This window comes from Bos mutus, chromosome 7 (assembly GCF_027580195.1).
Source record: "Bos mutus isolate GX-2022 chromosome 7, NWIPB_WYAK_1.1, whole genome shotgun sequence".
Lineage (NCBI taxonomy): Eukaryota > Metazoa > Chordata > Mammalia > Artiodactyla > Bovidae > Bos > Bos mutus.
Window position 1 is genome coordinate 34,020,096 of NC_091623.1, and position 16,434 is coordinate 34,036,529.

Genomic DNA, 16,434 nt, shown 5'->3' on the forward strand with positions numbered 1-16,434 from the left:
TTCTTCTGGCCTGATAGAAATGCATGACATGCTTTATTATAGTAGTTTTTTTTTTTTTTTTTGTCATACCTGCTATGACTATATAGTACTTTTGGGAGCATGAAGAAACATACCCACTGAGAATTGAGTCCCTCACTCTGTTCCCTTTGCTGTTTCACATGACAACACTTCTCAGAGATGTAGTTTTAAGCATTGAACTTGATATGTTAATTGGTGTATATTTATGAACTGCACAAATTCCTTAAAATCATCACCATCCTGCTCCTTAAAATACAATGAGTCATTTTCCCCTTACCTTTTCTGGTGCCAGAATGCATTTATGTTACTCTGGAAACACATTTTGCCTTTTGTGAAAGATAGTTTGGGAGAATTAAATGTGTGCAAGGTGAAGGAAAGTGACAATAAAAATTACTTTTGGAACACTTTAAAAACTAGTTTTTGAATAGAAAATGAGACACTTTATATTCCTTAATGGTAGAATATATGTAGGTTTTTTATAATTTTTCAATGATTTTGCATATATTGTCATGTTTAATATCTTTAATGTTTAATATGTTTAATATCATTTAATCTTAAAATAACCAGGGATAAACTTGAAACCTTACATTCAAAAGATGAAACAATGGAGAAAGCATTGTGACTTCATTACAGCCATTCATAGTCTTAATAATATCTATTATTTAATAAAAATTATAGTGCGTCAGGAGCTCTACTGATTGCTTTATATATTTTCTCATTTACTTTCACAAACCCCCAAAAGTAGGTGTTATAAATGGGGAAAGTGAGGCTTAGAGCAATTACCTTAGTAATTGATTAAAAACCATATCACTCAGTTGTGTCCGATTCTTTGTTATCCCATGGACAGTGGCCCACCAGGCTCCTCTGTCCATGGAATTCTCCAGGAAAGAATACTAAACTGGGTTGCCATTTCCTTCTCCCAGCAGATCTTCCTGACCCAGGGATTGAACCCAGGTCTCCTGCGCTGCAGGCAGATTCTTTACCAACTGAGCCACCAGGGAAGCCCAAATGGCACAGTAAGTGTGTGAAATTAGCCTCAAATCTATTGGAGCTGAAAGTTCTTGTTCTTAACCACAATAACATACTTTGAAGTGTTAATGAAATTTTCCTAGTAATGAATTAATTTCCTCCATTATATTTAATATCATACTTTCCTTTTATCACAGCTACTATAGATCCCAAATCAATGAAGGCAATGTACTGGCCACATTTATAAACTGCAAATTTGTTTTAAACTAAATAAAGCTGCTTAAAATTTATACAATAATGTATAATGAATTTTATTAATGATGCCAAAATAATTATTATTTGATTTGATTTTACAGTTTTACTGCTCTCTAGTTTGCAAAAACAGTTTGACTGTTGTTTACAGTGAGATTTATTGTTTTATAAACTATAATACTCAGAGGACAAATATTCAATATCCCATGCATACCATTATTCACAGATGTATTCTAAAGAAATCCTTTCAGATTATGGTGATTTAAGTAGTGCATTAGAAAATTCACAGAAAAGCATAGCCATGGAAAGGCCAAATAGGCTGGTTTTGAGAAAAATCCATCTTTTTTTTTTTTTAGAAAACAGATCCTCACAGTCACCCCTTACCATTGCATGGCGGAATTTGCAGTGCTCCTGTAAATGTGCTGTTTCTCTTTGTCCAATTTACTGGCCAGATGACTGTGTCATAAAACCGGCATCGCCACGTCCACTCCTGGTACTAATTAGCACCCTGCTTGGCAGCTTCAGTCCAGTGGTGAGGACTTGAGTGGCTATAAATACTGTAATACTGTTTCACCTGTGAAAGTAGCTCTTCCAAAGACAAAGCAGAAAGCACAGCAGGTGAGAAGGCTGCATTATTGCCACCTGAGCTGTTCCTTTCTCTGGACAATTTCAAGCTTTAACATCTGTTCTGAACGCTGCATTTATTAAACTAAATAACAAAATACATTCATCTGTATATAATAGTCCTCCCGAGGGAAAAAGATGGGATTTCCCTCTTTTTTTCTATTTTCAAAAAGTGAAACACAGTTGACAGAGTCTCGTGTCTGTTTAATATCAAGAAAAGCTGCCTGGGAAATAGGAAAGGGAACGTATAAGGAAAGATTTTTCCCCTCTTTGACCGTGGTCAGAGGATATGCTGAGGATATGCTTATGTGTATTCTCCTACAATTTTTAATTACTGGGTTTAATTGTTGGCAGGTGGATAAGAGTTCTGTTACATGTTATGTTTAATTGTTTATCCTTTGCTCTTTGTTGGAAATTGAATGCATTATTTTGAAAATGATACTCAAGAGGTCTGTTGTGGTAATGTGTTCTTTTTTCCTGCTAGAGGACAAAATAAATTCAGGTTATAAAGTTCTAATTCTTGCAAGGTCAAAACTTTCCTCACAAATAGAAATCACGTGACTACCAAGTCATGTGTAGGTCCCACACTTAACATTCTTAATGAAAGTAAAAAGTGGGAGGAAAATATAGCCATTTTTACATGGATAGAAAAGTCTTTTTCTGAAACCAATATATAGAGAGCATTAGTAAATATTCCACCTTTTCTTTCTCTGTTATCTCAGCTACAACTTAGACCTTTATCTTACCTTCGCCTCTTCCTCCCAGCCTTCTAAAGACTTCATCTAGAATAAAATCTATTAATTAGCACTTCCTTGCTCTAAAGCCTCAATTATTTGTAGACTCTAACCTCTAGGAGGCTGTGGAGCTCAAATCAGGTGCTTGACTTTTAGAAAAGGGACTGAAAAAGTGAAAAAGGCTAAAGGGTTTCGGAGAAGTAAAAACAGGCTGGTTAGAGATGTATCAAGAAATCTCATGAAAGATGTGATTCTAGATTATGAATAATCATGAAGTGTTGGAGGTAGTGGAAGGTAGCACTTAAATAGGATCAGAAGGCTAGGGGGTAAGAGTGGGGAATAGGACTTAACAGAAGATGAGAAAGTTTTGTGAACCCCGGAAGAAAATATGTTCTGAGGAGGTCGGTGAAGCATTCAAAACATGAGGGTAAGAGTGTTCAGTCAGTACTTACTGGTCTTGTACCTACTTGAATGCCCAGGATGAATATCACATGATCCATAGCTACATTATTTTTCACATGACTCATATGATTATACATTTATGATCCATTCATGACGACTGGCTCACCTGTCCAATATCTGTCTAAGTTATAAATGAGAGCTTAACCCTTTGTGAAATTGCACCTGTGGTGTGAAATGCAACAAAACTACTGAGTGGTTTGAATTACTACTTTGACAAAAAATGCCTTGTATATAGCTGAGCTAAGCAAGAAGTGCTGTTATTTCGTTTGCAAAGAACTTCTAACTCTGGGTTTTATGAACCCAACGGAAATGTTTAGTTTGCCTGCAAAACACTTATTTGTTATTAGTGATTTGGATTGCTAACCTATTGTAAAGCATCTTCTGTTTGTTTTTTATAAGAAAAAAACTTAGATCATCTAACTAGATTTTTCTCTGTCTAGCCAACACTGATCATTGATTCACATTCTCACATAGTTCATCTTACTCAGTTTGAAATGACTCAAACTGATTCCTTTGGTGTCTGCCTCCATTATCTTTAAAGAATGTCTGTATATTGTGCTTCATTTTAAGACATTATTTAATTGACTTCATGAGTAAAGGTAAGGATTTAGTTTATTTTACCTATCACACATGCTTGTTATCATTCCTCCATGTTCCTCGATATTATGGTATAAATTTAGGCATTTTCTCTCATTTTTTCCTTTTTTTGATTTATTATTCATAGAATATTAATATAAACATTCTCACACTGGACAATAAGGGGAAAAAAAATCTCAGAACATTTACAAATGCAGCTGCCCCTCTATATAACTCTGCTTGTTTAATATTCACCTAACCTTACATTTTTACCCTGGATATATATATATTTTACATGTTTTGATCTACTCTATTTTTGGAGTAGCATTAAAAGAAAAGGTGAGTTGGTTTCAAGATAGCTCAGACAAAGCTAAGAAATCTGGTATAATTCTTCTAGCATAAAGAAACAAGTTGCGAAAATGATAATTGCCAACAACTCAAGAGGATAAAATAGTTTAGATCTTAAACATAACAACCATAGTATGCAGAAATCAGTAATAACATATTATTTTTGAAATGAGATTTTACTTAATGAATGTCAACAAGAATTTAATCCCTATATTTCACTGAAAATTTTTTCATCCATTTGAATACATAAGTATGTTTTTTTCTTAATTTGTGGCTTTAAAAAGATTTTGCAGGCATTAGAACAGCTGCCAATGTTTTAAATTATGATGTACACTAAGTAGAATTGCACTGAATATTTAAAAGGAAAGAAAAAAGAAATATACATACACCTTTATTAAACTGTTCATAAAAAGCATTCTTCTTGTTACCCCCAAATACATGTAAAATTTCATAAATGCTGCATAAAGTTATTGTTAATTTGGTTACCTTGGAGGGAAACTTGAGAATAGTTGAAAGAAGGCATTTTCTATCTTGTTTGCAAGATGCTTCTCTATCATGCCTGCTCTTATTAAATAGCTAGTTTTTGTATGTGATGTGTATGTGAATTAGTGATACATGAAAGATTAGAGCTTGTTCAAAGACATAAAATGAAAAAATTTTCAGGAATTGATGTTGAAATAGCCTGAAAACTCCTGAGACTGATACTTTTCAAGAACTTTTTTCATCATTTTGGAATTTTGAGCTAGTATATCTACACAGAAAAGCAATCACTCCTAAGTTTGGTTCTCCATGGCTTTATCCTCTATCTCCTTGGTTCTGATGCTGCTGCTGCTGCTGCTGCTGCTAAGTCGCTTCAGTCGTGTCCGACTCTGTGCGACCCCATAGATGGCAGCCCACCAGGCTCCCCCGTCCCTGGGATTCTCCAGGCAAGAACACTGGAGTGGGTTGCCATTTCCTTCTCCAATGCATGCATGCATGCTAAGTTACTTAAGTCGTGTCCAACTCTGTGTGACCCTATGGACAGCAGCCCACCAGGCTCCTCTGTCCCTGGGATTCTCCAGGCAAGAATACTGGAGTGGGTTGCCATTTCCTTCTCCATCTCCTTGGTTCAGGGGGACAAAATACTTCTTTGTTGATACAAATGGATTATTATGAATCAACTAGAGCAACTGTTCTGCTTAAGACAATCCTGATATGGAAAGAGCTAGATTTCACTTTTTAAAGAAGTTTTTCTACTTAGTAATGCTGTTTTGTGCATGAGTGGAATTCAGTTACAACTACAGAAAGGGTTTGATATACAATATTTGGAGCCTAGTGGGGACCAAAGCAGACAAGCAATTATTCCCTCACTTATCAAGGAGGTAAAGGATCTTTGCACTTCCTCTATGTGGATCCATTAAAACCAAGAGATGAAAAAAATAAGGCTTGTATGTTGCCAACATATATGCTCATGTACTAAAGCTCATGAAGTGTATTCATGGGAAGGCTTCTTAGATTCTCTCATAGCTTTCATTGTTTGAGTTTCTATTATTGGATTATTAACAATCCAATAAGTTATTTTCTGATTACCCGACTCGTACTGTTTCAAAGACATTTTCAAAGAAGAGGAAGAGCAGTTAGAGCACTACCTGCAGGTCAGCTGGAGGGACACTGACGACCTGCAGGTGAAGGAGGCCTCGGGCTGAAGAAGCTCTGTGACCTGTGAGGCTAGCACTGCACAGCCAGAAAAATGCTGCTGCTGCTGCTGACAGTAAGAAGGGTGGTAGTGATAAGATAACAGTGGTGATGATGAAAATGGGAGTCCTTGTAATGGCCTTAACTTCCTGAGACGTTTCTAGGAACCAGGATATGCTTTTTGTGAACTTTCCTATCTGATCTTTCTGAAATCTATGGAATACATACTGCTGCTTACTCCATTTTATAAATGATGTAACAGAGGCACAGAGAAATAAGTCATTTGCATGAGGTCACACAGGTAAATGAGGCAGAGGTAGAATACACACTCCTACAGCTGGTAAAGAGTCCGCCGGCGATGTGGGAGACCTGGGTTTGATCCCTGGGTTGGAGAAGATGCCCTGGAGAAGGGAAAGGCTACCCACTCCAGTATTCTGACCTGGAGAATCCCATGGACTGTATAGTCCATGGGGTCGCAAAGAGTAGGACATGACTGGGTGACTTTCAGTTTGTTTCACAGATCTATTATGCTCTACTGAATAGCTGTCATTTGACGACTGGGTTCCCAAGAAAATGTTAAATTGTGTTCATCATTTTTGTTTAAGATAGAAAATACTGTAGCTTGATTAGAGGTGTAAGTGTCAGTGGTAAAGAACCTGCCTGCAAATGCAGGAGATGTGAGTTCAATTGGGAAGATTCCCTGGAGACGAAAATGGCAAACCCACTCCAGTATTCTTGCCTGGGAAATCCCATGGACAGAGGAGCCTCGTGGGCTACAGTCCATGGGCTTGCAAAAGAGTTGGGCATGGCTTAGCAACTCAACAACAAAGTGTGTGTGAGAGACAACTAAACAAGGTCTGGCAACAAAATTCCAGAGGATAGGGAAGGAATGGGTGATGTGCACTCACAGGGTGCAGTCATATCAGAGGGGTCTGACGAGTGACATTTGGGAAGCCTGAGACAGGGTAGACATGACTGCAAATGCATTAGGGTTTGATATTGAAGATTTATTTGAGGATGTGCTGTGCTGTGCTAAGTTGCCTCAGACTGACTCTTTGCAGCCCCGTAGACTGTAGCCCTAGTGAAGCCTTTCAGAATTGTCCAAGGGAAAGTTTGTTTGTAAAAGGAAAAGCAATCTTGTAAGTATACATGAGTTAGAATAAAATTCAAATGTAGGAAAAATACTTGAACCTTTAAAGTTACTCCTACCACTGGGTGCAGACAATGACACCGTTTTTTCCTCCTGTGAGTGCGTACCGTCTTGGATAATTAAAGAAAAAATGTAGTCCACGTGCCCTATCACGTGTCAGTCTCGTAGTGTGGATGGGTCTGCTTAGGATTAGAAAACACACATGAACAAGTGCTATTTCAACCTCAGAAGTAGGGCTGATTTTCTTTGAAATAATTGATTTTTATCAGTTAAAAAAATTAATAATTTACTAGATGATATTTGGTGCATGTGAATCAAGATGTACATGATTGTTAAGTAGGATGACAAATGTGTTAAGTCGAACAGATCATAAAAAATGAGGAAGATAGCCAACAAAAGTTAAAATTAAGTCAATAGGAAGTAGCTTCTTGCAAATATATTAATAACCAAAATTTAACAATATGTGTATCATTAGAAAAAGCCTGGCTTGAAAGAAATGTGACTGACAGAGGACTATAAAGAAAAATAAGAATCCCAAAACTAAACCGTAAGTACATACATGGATTTATAACATTAAGCTTATTAAAAGTTAACTTGGTTCTATTTCTGATAGTTTCGTCGATTAAGTTCGTCCAGAAGTGAAAAAAGTCCCCAGTCAAATGTTCAAATAGGTGTCAAAATAGTAGCTGAACACAAAAGAACAGTGTTAAAATTCCCAAGTATTCACACTTCCTCAAACATTTTTTAGAATTTTTTGACTATGCATCTTTTCCATAACCTTAATTTAAATGATGATTTTTAAAAATGACCTAGTGTTCCTGAATGCAACATGGAAAACTTAAAGTCAGCTCTTTGAGGTAATTACATGTTCAATTTTTTTTTTTTTTACATATTGTGGATGAATTTATACAACATTTCTTTCATATTTTATGCCTTCTCCTCATTTTCACATTATAGGCAATGCTGTGGTAGACACTATTCTTTTTTAATGTTCTCAAGTAGAATTGTAGTGATTTATCTTCATAAATAGGCCAAAGTCATAAAGGCATGATTTAATACATTTTCTAAATAACATATGATGTTATATAGTTATATCTGAAGTAAGTTAATGCATAAATAGTGTGATTCTTGTGTGACAGGGTCTTTTATGTAAAACAATGCAACAAAGACATTAAAATCTATATAGTTTAGTTTGGTTCCAAGTGTCTTAAAGCCCAAAATTTATTTTACAGTAAATATACTTAAAATATTACTTTTGAAAGAAATTTAGATGTACTTAATAATATTCCAAATAGTATCCAGAGTTGGAAAACAGGTGTTTGAAGCTTGGGGATTGTTGGAGTCTTGAAACAAGACTTGACACACGCTTGGGCACACATCTCCCTCTGTCTCACACTCCTTGTTTTATGACAGGTGATTTATTTGTGCTGGGGATGTTTATCACATGCGGCTCTAATAAAGGATAGACAGTGTAGGGAATAACTAGAGGGAATGCTTTTCTTGTGGAAAGGAATTTTTAGGGGGAAGTATGTTGATAGTATATCAAAAGGTTCCTATTATTTTCGGTGAAGTTAGATTTCAAAATAACATATATATCTTGGATTTAGAGCATACCTTTCATGTTTGGATTACAAATAAAATAGATTATATCCTCATCATAGACAACAAAATTAGAGTTGTGTTCCTCAGTTTCATTTAATCCATGCTTCCCCTTATTGTCTGTGTTCCCCATTTATGATCATAAATTCTGATCCACCAGATTCTGCTACACCCGTCCAACCTATCTTGTGAAATATTGATTTAGAATGTAACTCTGAAAACAGTGACTCAGTTTTTCTTTTGGGAACCACCTTCCCTTCTTTTACTTTATGCAGTTTAGCTGATTTGAATCTAACCTAGCAAGTCAGGAGCAGCTCATGTGGGTTTTTTATTCCTCGTTGCAGTTCAGAGATTGGCACATGAAGATGGTGGATGCACACAATTCAGTTCCAGGAAGAACTCTGCCATGACCTAGAATGAAGAAGCTGTTTTATTTATTTATTTCTGTGGGGTTGCTTTTCACAGGGATAATGCAAGACTAGAAGTGTCAGTGCTCAGACAATATAGAGAGGTCATGCTTAAATTACTGCCACCTCAAAGCAAAACTGAGCCAAAAATGATGAAACTGAGGAAAATGATGAACTACTGATCATATCATTTGAGCCTCTGGGTCCAACCATGCCTGAAGCTAACATCTACTCTGAAATTTTCAGTCACAGAAAATGGCAAATTAGTGCCTCCTCCATTTTTTTCTTAGGTTTCATGAATTGAGTTGACTTTCTTTCCATTGCAAGCAAAAACATCCTAATACAGAAATGACTTGTGGGAATATGCACATTCCACTAATTAATTATTTACTTATCATGTGGGTATAAAATGCAATATAATTTTCCTCCAGCTCGTTACATCTCTTATCCACAAACGCCCTAGCACCATGAATACTGATTACATATTCAGTAACCATAATATAAATTATACTTGGAGTACAAACAATCACTTTCTTCAGGTTGGATGCTGAAAGTCATGAACTCTTCTGCCAGTATAGTTCGCTTATTACCCTGTTCACCTGCAACCTCTTTATCATTGAAGCTGGCACTGTTCTTTGTGCTGTTTATGTTTCTCCTTTTAATTAATAGTGTAACTGTGGCTTGACTATTTTATTCCTTATTCTTTCTCTCTCTTTTTTACAACTAGGTTTCTGGTTTTGATGTGTTTTTGTTTTTGTTTTTGTTTTTGGCTTATAGCTCCCTTTCTCATATCCACTGTAGCCCTCACTGAAAAAAGTGAAAGAAAATGTCACCGCTGCATTTTTCTGATCTCCTTCCCCCTTTTTCTTTTTCCCTCAACTGGTCTTGAAGTATCTATAAGGAGATACATGTATCGAAGGAGTTTTGTGCATTAGGCATGTTTGAATTTCCTAGCATGGTCAGCTGAAGAAGGCAATGGCACCCCACTCCAGTACTCTTGCCTGGAAAATCCCATGGATGGAGGAGCCTGGTAGGCTGCAGTCCATGGGGTCACTGAGGGTCGGATATGGCTGAGCGATTTCACTTTTACTTTTCACTTTCATGCATTGGAGAAGGAAATGGCAACCCACTCCAGTGTTCTTGCCTGGAGAATCCCAGAGATGGGGGAGCCTGGTGGGCTTCCGTCTATGGGGTCTCACAGACTCGGACACGACTGAAGTGACTTAGCAGCAGCAGCAGCAGCAGCATGAACAGCACATAGTAGACATTCAATGAATGTTACTGAATTGATATAAACTAGGCTTCCCTGGTGGCTCAGAGGTTAAAGCGTCTGCCTCCAATGCGGGAGACCCAGGTTCAAACCCTGAGTTAGGAAGATCCCCTGGAGAAGGAAATGGCAACCCACTCCAGTATTCTTGCCTGGAGAATCCTATGGACAGAGGAGCCTGGTAGGCTACAGTCCGTGGGGTCGCAAAGAGTCGGACATGACTGAGTGACTTCACTTTCACTTCCACTTTACCTTATTAAAATAGCATTGTAGAGTTCTACGACAGTTAAAGCTGTGTCATAGCTGCCTGATTTATGCCCAGAAGGCAGATTAGACAAGGAGAGAACTGAGTTAATAATCTTACCTGCAGTGTATTGTGAGTTTTGATGCCTGTTAATTACTCACTACAGTTTGGAAGGTAGCAGACACGTCTCTTTTTTAGTGAGGTTAGGTCTCCTAACAAATGCTCTACGAGCTAAAAAGTGAGACTCCAAATGGTGGTAAGCAGTTGTTTATGTTTCAGTACAAGTCCCTGTATTATTTCATTCATTTTTTAGAGTTTACGTGACTCTGGGGAGATTATTAAGAAGAAAGGGCACCGGCCCCTTGTATGGTAAGATGGCTGTGCTCCGTGTTTTAGATCCTCTCCCCGGCTTGTTGACTGGGTTCTGTCCTATAGACACCTCTGATGGCCCAGCTTCTCATTTCCCTCAGTCACTGTTCATTCTGCCTGCACTTCAGTCCTGGCTCAGGTGAGAATTTTGATCAATCACCTTTATACAGTCCTAATACCCTAGCTTTTCCAAATAGCTTTTTTTTTTTTCCAAATGGCCTTACAAATAGCCGTGAAAAGAAGAGAAGGGAAAAGCAAAGGAGAAAAGGAAAGATATAAGCATCTGAATGCAGAGTTCCAAAGAATAGCAAGACGAGATAAGAAATCTTTCCTCAGCGATCAATGCAAAGAAATAGAGGAAAACAACAGAATGGGAAAGACTAGAGATCTCTTCAAGAAAATTAGAGATACCAAGGGAACATTTCATGCAAAGATGGGCTTGATAAAGGACAGAAATGGTATGGACCTAACAGAAGCAGAAGGTATTAAGAAGAGATGGCAAGAATACACAGAAGAACTGTACAAAAAGATCTTCACGACCCAGATAATCACAATGGTGTGATCACTGACCTAGAGCCAGACATCATGGAATATGAAGTCAAGTGGGCCTTTTCACTATGAACAAAGCTAGTGGAGGTGATGAAATTCCAGTGGAGCTATTTCAAATCCTGAAAGATGATGCTGTGAAAATGCTGCACTCAATATGCCAGCAAATTTGGAAAACTCAGCAGTGGCCACAGGACTGGAAAAGGTCAGTTTTCATTCCAATGAAATTAAAAGATGCTTACTCCTTGGAAGAAAAGTTATGACCAACCTAGATAGCATATTGAAAAGCAGAGACATTACTTTGCCAACCAAGGTCCATCTAGTCAAGGCTATGGTTTTTCCAGTGGTCATGTATAGATGTGAGAGTTGGACTGTGAAGAAAGCTGAGTGCTGAAGAATTGATGCTTTTGAACTGTGGTGTTGGAGAAGACTCTTGAGAGTCCCTTGGACTGCAAGGAGATCCAACCAGTCCATTCTGAAGATCAGCCCTAGGATTTCTTTGGAAGGAATGATTCTAAAGCTGAAACTCCAGTACTTTGGCCACCTCATGCGAAGAATTGACTCATTGGAAAAGACCCTGATGCTGGGAGGGATTGGGGGCAGGAGGAGAAGGGGACGACAGAGGATGAGATGGCTGGATGGCATCACTGACTCGATGGACGTGAGTCTGAGTGAACTCCGGGAGTTGGTGATGGACAGGGAGGCCTGGCGTGCTGCGATTCATGGGGTCTCAAAGAGTTGGACACGACTGAGCGACTGAACTGAACTGAATATCCTAGCTTACATTGTAAGGTTTTAACTGTGTCTGGATCACCCCTGGCCGATTTATTGTGTTTTACTTGCTGCGACCTCTCATTTACCTTTAAACTCACCGTGAATACCAAGACTTTTTATTCATGTATCACTTTTCTAACCAGACTTTTCGTCAGTTTCTGTTGCTTCAGTCCTTTCATCTCATTTCACCAGACCCAGTCCTGTCAGATAATCTTACCCGCAAGTTTCGTAAGAAGGACAGAGGTCACCACTTTAGCCATGATTTTGCCCATCTGCCCTCCTTCCTGCTCATCTTTCTTCCTTGCATCCTTCCTTGTCTGAAGAAGGTGTGCCCTTGTCTTCTTTTTTTAGGGCTAGTGACAATCCATTTGCTCCGCAGAGACCCTGCTCACTTATGATCTAGAGCAGCAGTCCCCAACCTTTTTGACACCCAGGACCAATTTTGTGGAAGACCACATTTCCATGGACTGGGGGCTGGGGGAATGGTTTAGAGATGATTCAAGTACAGTACTTTTATTGTGTACTTTATTTCTAATCTACTGCTGCTGCTGACCTGACAGGAGGTATCTACTAGTCTGTGGTCTGGAGGCTGGGGACACCTAACCTATAACATCGTCAATCTTTCTACCTCCGAACTTTTCTTCCCTATAACCACAAATGTACAAAGGTCTCACCTCCCTTTCACCATTGCCAAAATTTGGGATTCAGAATTAGCAACCATTGTCTCTTCATACTTATAGTTCGTACTCTAAGCCCCTGTTTATTTAGCTTCACTCTATTGAGCGTACTGAAACCCTTTCCTTAATTCATGACAGGAATCCTGTGCTCCTTCAACTAATTTGCTCACTTTGCAAAGGTAGTTCCCATGGTTAGAATTCCTTTTCATCACCTGATGTTTCTGTGACTGGCTAAAGATACCCAAAAGCTTCTGCTAAAATTTCCAAGCACCTGTGAGGAACAGAAATATTAACTCATTCCTGCCTACTTTAAAAGATTTCCTGCCTTTGAAGGGGTAAAGGTGATATTCATTAACTTCTAGATGACTTATAACCAGCATATTGGTCTGTGCTATTGAATATTTAAAGTGTGTCAGAACTGAACTAGGCTGAGGCATCGCCTTAATGAAAAAAACTGTGCCTGTTCAAAATGTCTCACAGCTAGCCTGTGCATTAGGGCATTAAACTGAGCTTCAGCTCATATCTGAAAACTTTAGTTTGAATTTGGTTACTTTAAAAAAAAATTAAAATACTCCTACTCATGAAAGTTAAGTAGTTGTTTTATTAGTATTTTAAGAATCATGGCAAGCATTTTTTTTAAACCAAAATCACTGACTTGTGACTCAGCATGTGAAATTTAATCATTTTCCAAGATGTGTTGTTCCTTATCTAATTCTAGAATATGGAAAAATTCACGTTAGTGAGTTTATAATTACCATATGACTTACTAATATACTCAATCAAAGTCATATGCATTCCTATTTGAAGGTTTTCAGTAAGAGAATCATGTATGCTATAAGGAAAATATGTTAGATAAATATTCATTTACCCTAAGCCTGATGAAAGTGCAAAAAATGTAGGATCCTTCAGGTGAAGTGTGTTTATCCAAATGTACAGTTATCCTGTTTCTATATCTTTAATAGATTATTGTTGGTTACAGGTATTATAGTAGGTTAAATATGTAATAAAATCATATTCAGGGCAGCATATTCATGGGAAAACAGGAACACTAACTGTGTGTGTACCAGGCACTGGACTTTTGTTATAAATGCCACGTCTTGTACACCTGTTTAAAATATGTATGTGCTGTCATTTATGAGTTCTCCGTATATTGTAGTTTATAACCAATACTAAAATAAATACAGTGAATAGAGAGACAAATTTAATTTTTCCCCTTGTAATTCAGCTACACCTAACTTTGTGAAGAATTATTGGTAATTTATCTGGTTACTTCAGTTGATTTAAAAAGCTATTTTTGGTATAATCACGTTTTATATACAACAAACTAGCTGTCCTAAATTTTCTTGCATTCAAGCAGGGATATGAAAATACTGTTTTTATATATTATATATTTAAACATATATGTCTATATAATTTGCTTTCTCTTATATACTCTTTAAAGTTATGACCAACCTAGACAGTATATTAAAAAGTAGAGACACTACTTTGTTAACAAAGGTTCATCTAGTCAAGGCTATGGTTTTTCCAGTTGTCATATATGGATGTGAGAGTTGGACTATAAAGAAAGCTGAGCACCAAAGAATTGATGCTTTTGAAGTGTGGTGTTGGAGAAGACTCTTGAGAGTCCCTTTGACTGCAAGGAGATCCAACCAGTCCATCCTAAAGGAGATCAGTCCTGGGTGTTCATTAGAAGGACTGATGTTGAAGCTGAAACTCCAATACTTTGGCTACCTGATGCAAAGAGCTGACTCACTGGAAAAGACCCTGATGCTGGGAAAGATTGGGGGCGGGAGGAGAAGGGGACAACAGAGGATGAGATGATTGGATGGCATCACCCACTCAATGGACATCAGTTTGAGTAAACTCCGGGAGTTGGTGATGGACAGGGGGGCCTGGCATGTTGCAGTCCATGGGATTGCAAAGAGCCGGACACGACTGAGTGACTGAACTGAAAAATTGTCGAAGTTACTTTTAATTTTTTAAAGTATTCATATATTGATTAGCTGTGTTGGTCTTAGTTGCGAGGCATGTGGAATCTTCTGTTGTGGCTCATGTGGGCTTCTCTCTGGTTGTGGCTCTTGAGATCCGTGGTTGAGACATGCAGGCTTAGTTCCCTGCAGCATGTGGGATCCTAGTTCGCTGACCAGGGATGGAGCCCGTGTTCCCTGTATGAGGAGGCAGATTCTTAACCACTGGAGCACCAGGGAAGCCCCTCCGGTTAGTTTTAAATGAACTACGTCCTCCCATAGGACGGTTTAAGAATATTAGTCTGTTTTGTAACTTAACTGGAACACTTTCCATAATAACCCCAAAATGAACAAAACTTGAAGAGTTACAATATTATGGATCCTAAAGAATCTGAAATATGGGTTCTTCTTATTTCATACTCTTTCGAGAGTGATGTGCGTTAATGTGCAAGTCACAAAGCTTCTCCGTGGTTAGGATTCTTTGTTGCCACTTAGTGAGAATGTTTATGGGGATAATGAAGTCATATCTTCCACAAAAGTCTCCCACTGGTGTTCATTTTAAGATTGTGAGGCGTTGTCATTGTGGTTGGGTTTGGACTTGGAACACATGCGAACTGTGGCCTTTATCAAGTCTAAGGTTTCAGTACTTAAGCCTTCTTTACCAGTCCGTGGTCCTCTGGGGTATAAACCTGACTTCAAAAATAGGTTGGCACAGGAGTGAGGCAAAGTCTTTATGTACTGCAATAGTAACTCTTGCCTGGATGTCTCTGCCTCCCTAGAAATCTGATTACTTGCCTTGCATACTACAGAGATGTTTTTTTTTAAATTTTAACTGAATCACTTTCCGTTGAACTCCTTTGGACAATGAGTCCTCTGAACTAAACCCTAATGTCATGTTTTGTATGTTTAGGGGTCGAATGAGGCACTTCCAGGATGTCTGGAAAATCCCTAGCCACATAGCATCTTTGGAATTACTGTTTCTCCCAGAGTGACTATATGATTGCCAAGGCTGGTCCAGTCTCTGAGATATCTAAATGTGTATGGAGGGTCGGCAAGAAAGGCAAATTCTCTATTCTCCCTTGTGCGCTTAACCAGTTCACCAGGATAGCAGGCGCTCTCCATTCTGTTCACAGCATGCCGTCCTCTGCCCGGGGCCTGCAGAGCACGGAGGGCTAACAGTCTGCTGACCTGCTCGGCTCGTCTGGTGTGTTTGTACTGTTCCACTATCAGCTGGCTTATATGCTTACCACCGTGTATTCCCAAACCAGTTGCGTCAATGATTATTATAATTACATAATTTGCTTGATAATCTGTGAATTAATGTAGTCTGAGTGTGAAAAGAGGTGTTTCCATGATAACTAATTAGAATGCTCTGCGAAAGGCTTGATAGAGGTAAATTGCTCAAAATACTGTGTCTGCCGTCAAATGAGGTGTGAGCAAACCAAATATAAACAATTGGAGCAAAGCTATTATAGTGTGGGCTTTTCTGACGGCGGTTATAAATTCCTGTCTGAGAGGCGCTGAGGAAGCACATACTACGGTCCATATGCATGAGCAGTGGAAGGAGGGAGATGGGGATTAGAATCAGACCCGTGCTTTACTAAGGAACGACCTTGTGCTGTGTCAAAAGCAGTAGATACTGATTGTGTCTTATGTGGCATAAAGTGAAACATTTAAGGTATTACGTGCGTTTTCCTTGATTTCCTACTTTTTCAGTTATCTGACCGATCACTGTTGTAGATAACTAACATAAGACCCTGTCTCCTGTAACTGCTTT

The 16,434-nt window shown here is 38.4% G+C and overlaps 1 long non-coding RNA gene and 1 other non-coding gene across 2 annotated transcripts in view; both read left to right on the forward strand.

Annotated features, from left to right (window-relative positions):
* The first annotated feature begins 944 nt into the window (after positions 1–944).
* Positions 945–16,434, forward strand: part of LOC138988616 (uncharacterized) — a 168,333-nt gene continuing 152,843 nt past the window's right edge. The window contains exon 1 of the long non-coding RNA XR_011464888.1: positions 945–1,034. This is a non-coding gene — a long non-coding RNA (uncharacterized lncRNA). The remainder of the gene's footprint in view (positions 1,035–16,434) is intronic.
* Positions 10,117–10,189, forward strand: TRNAW-CCA (transfer RNA tryptophan (anticodon CCA)). Its single transcript has one exon. It is a non-coding gene; the product is annotated as a tRNA-Trp (tRNA).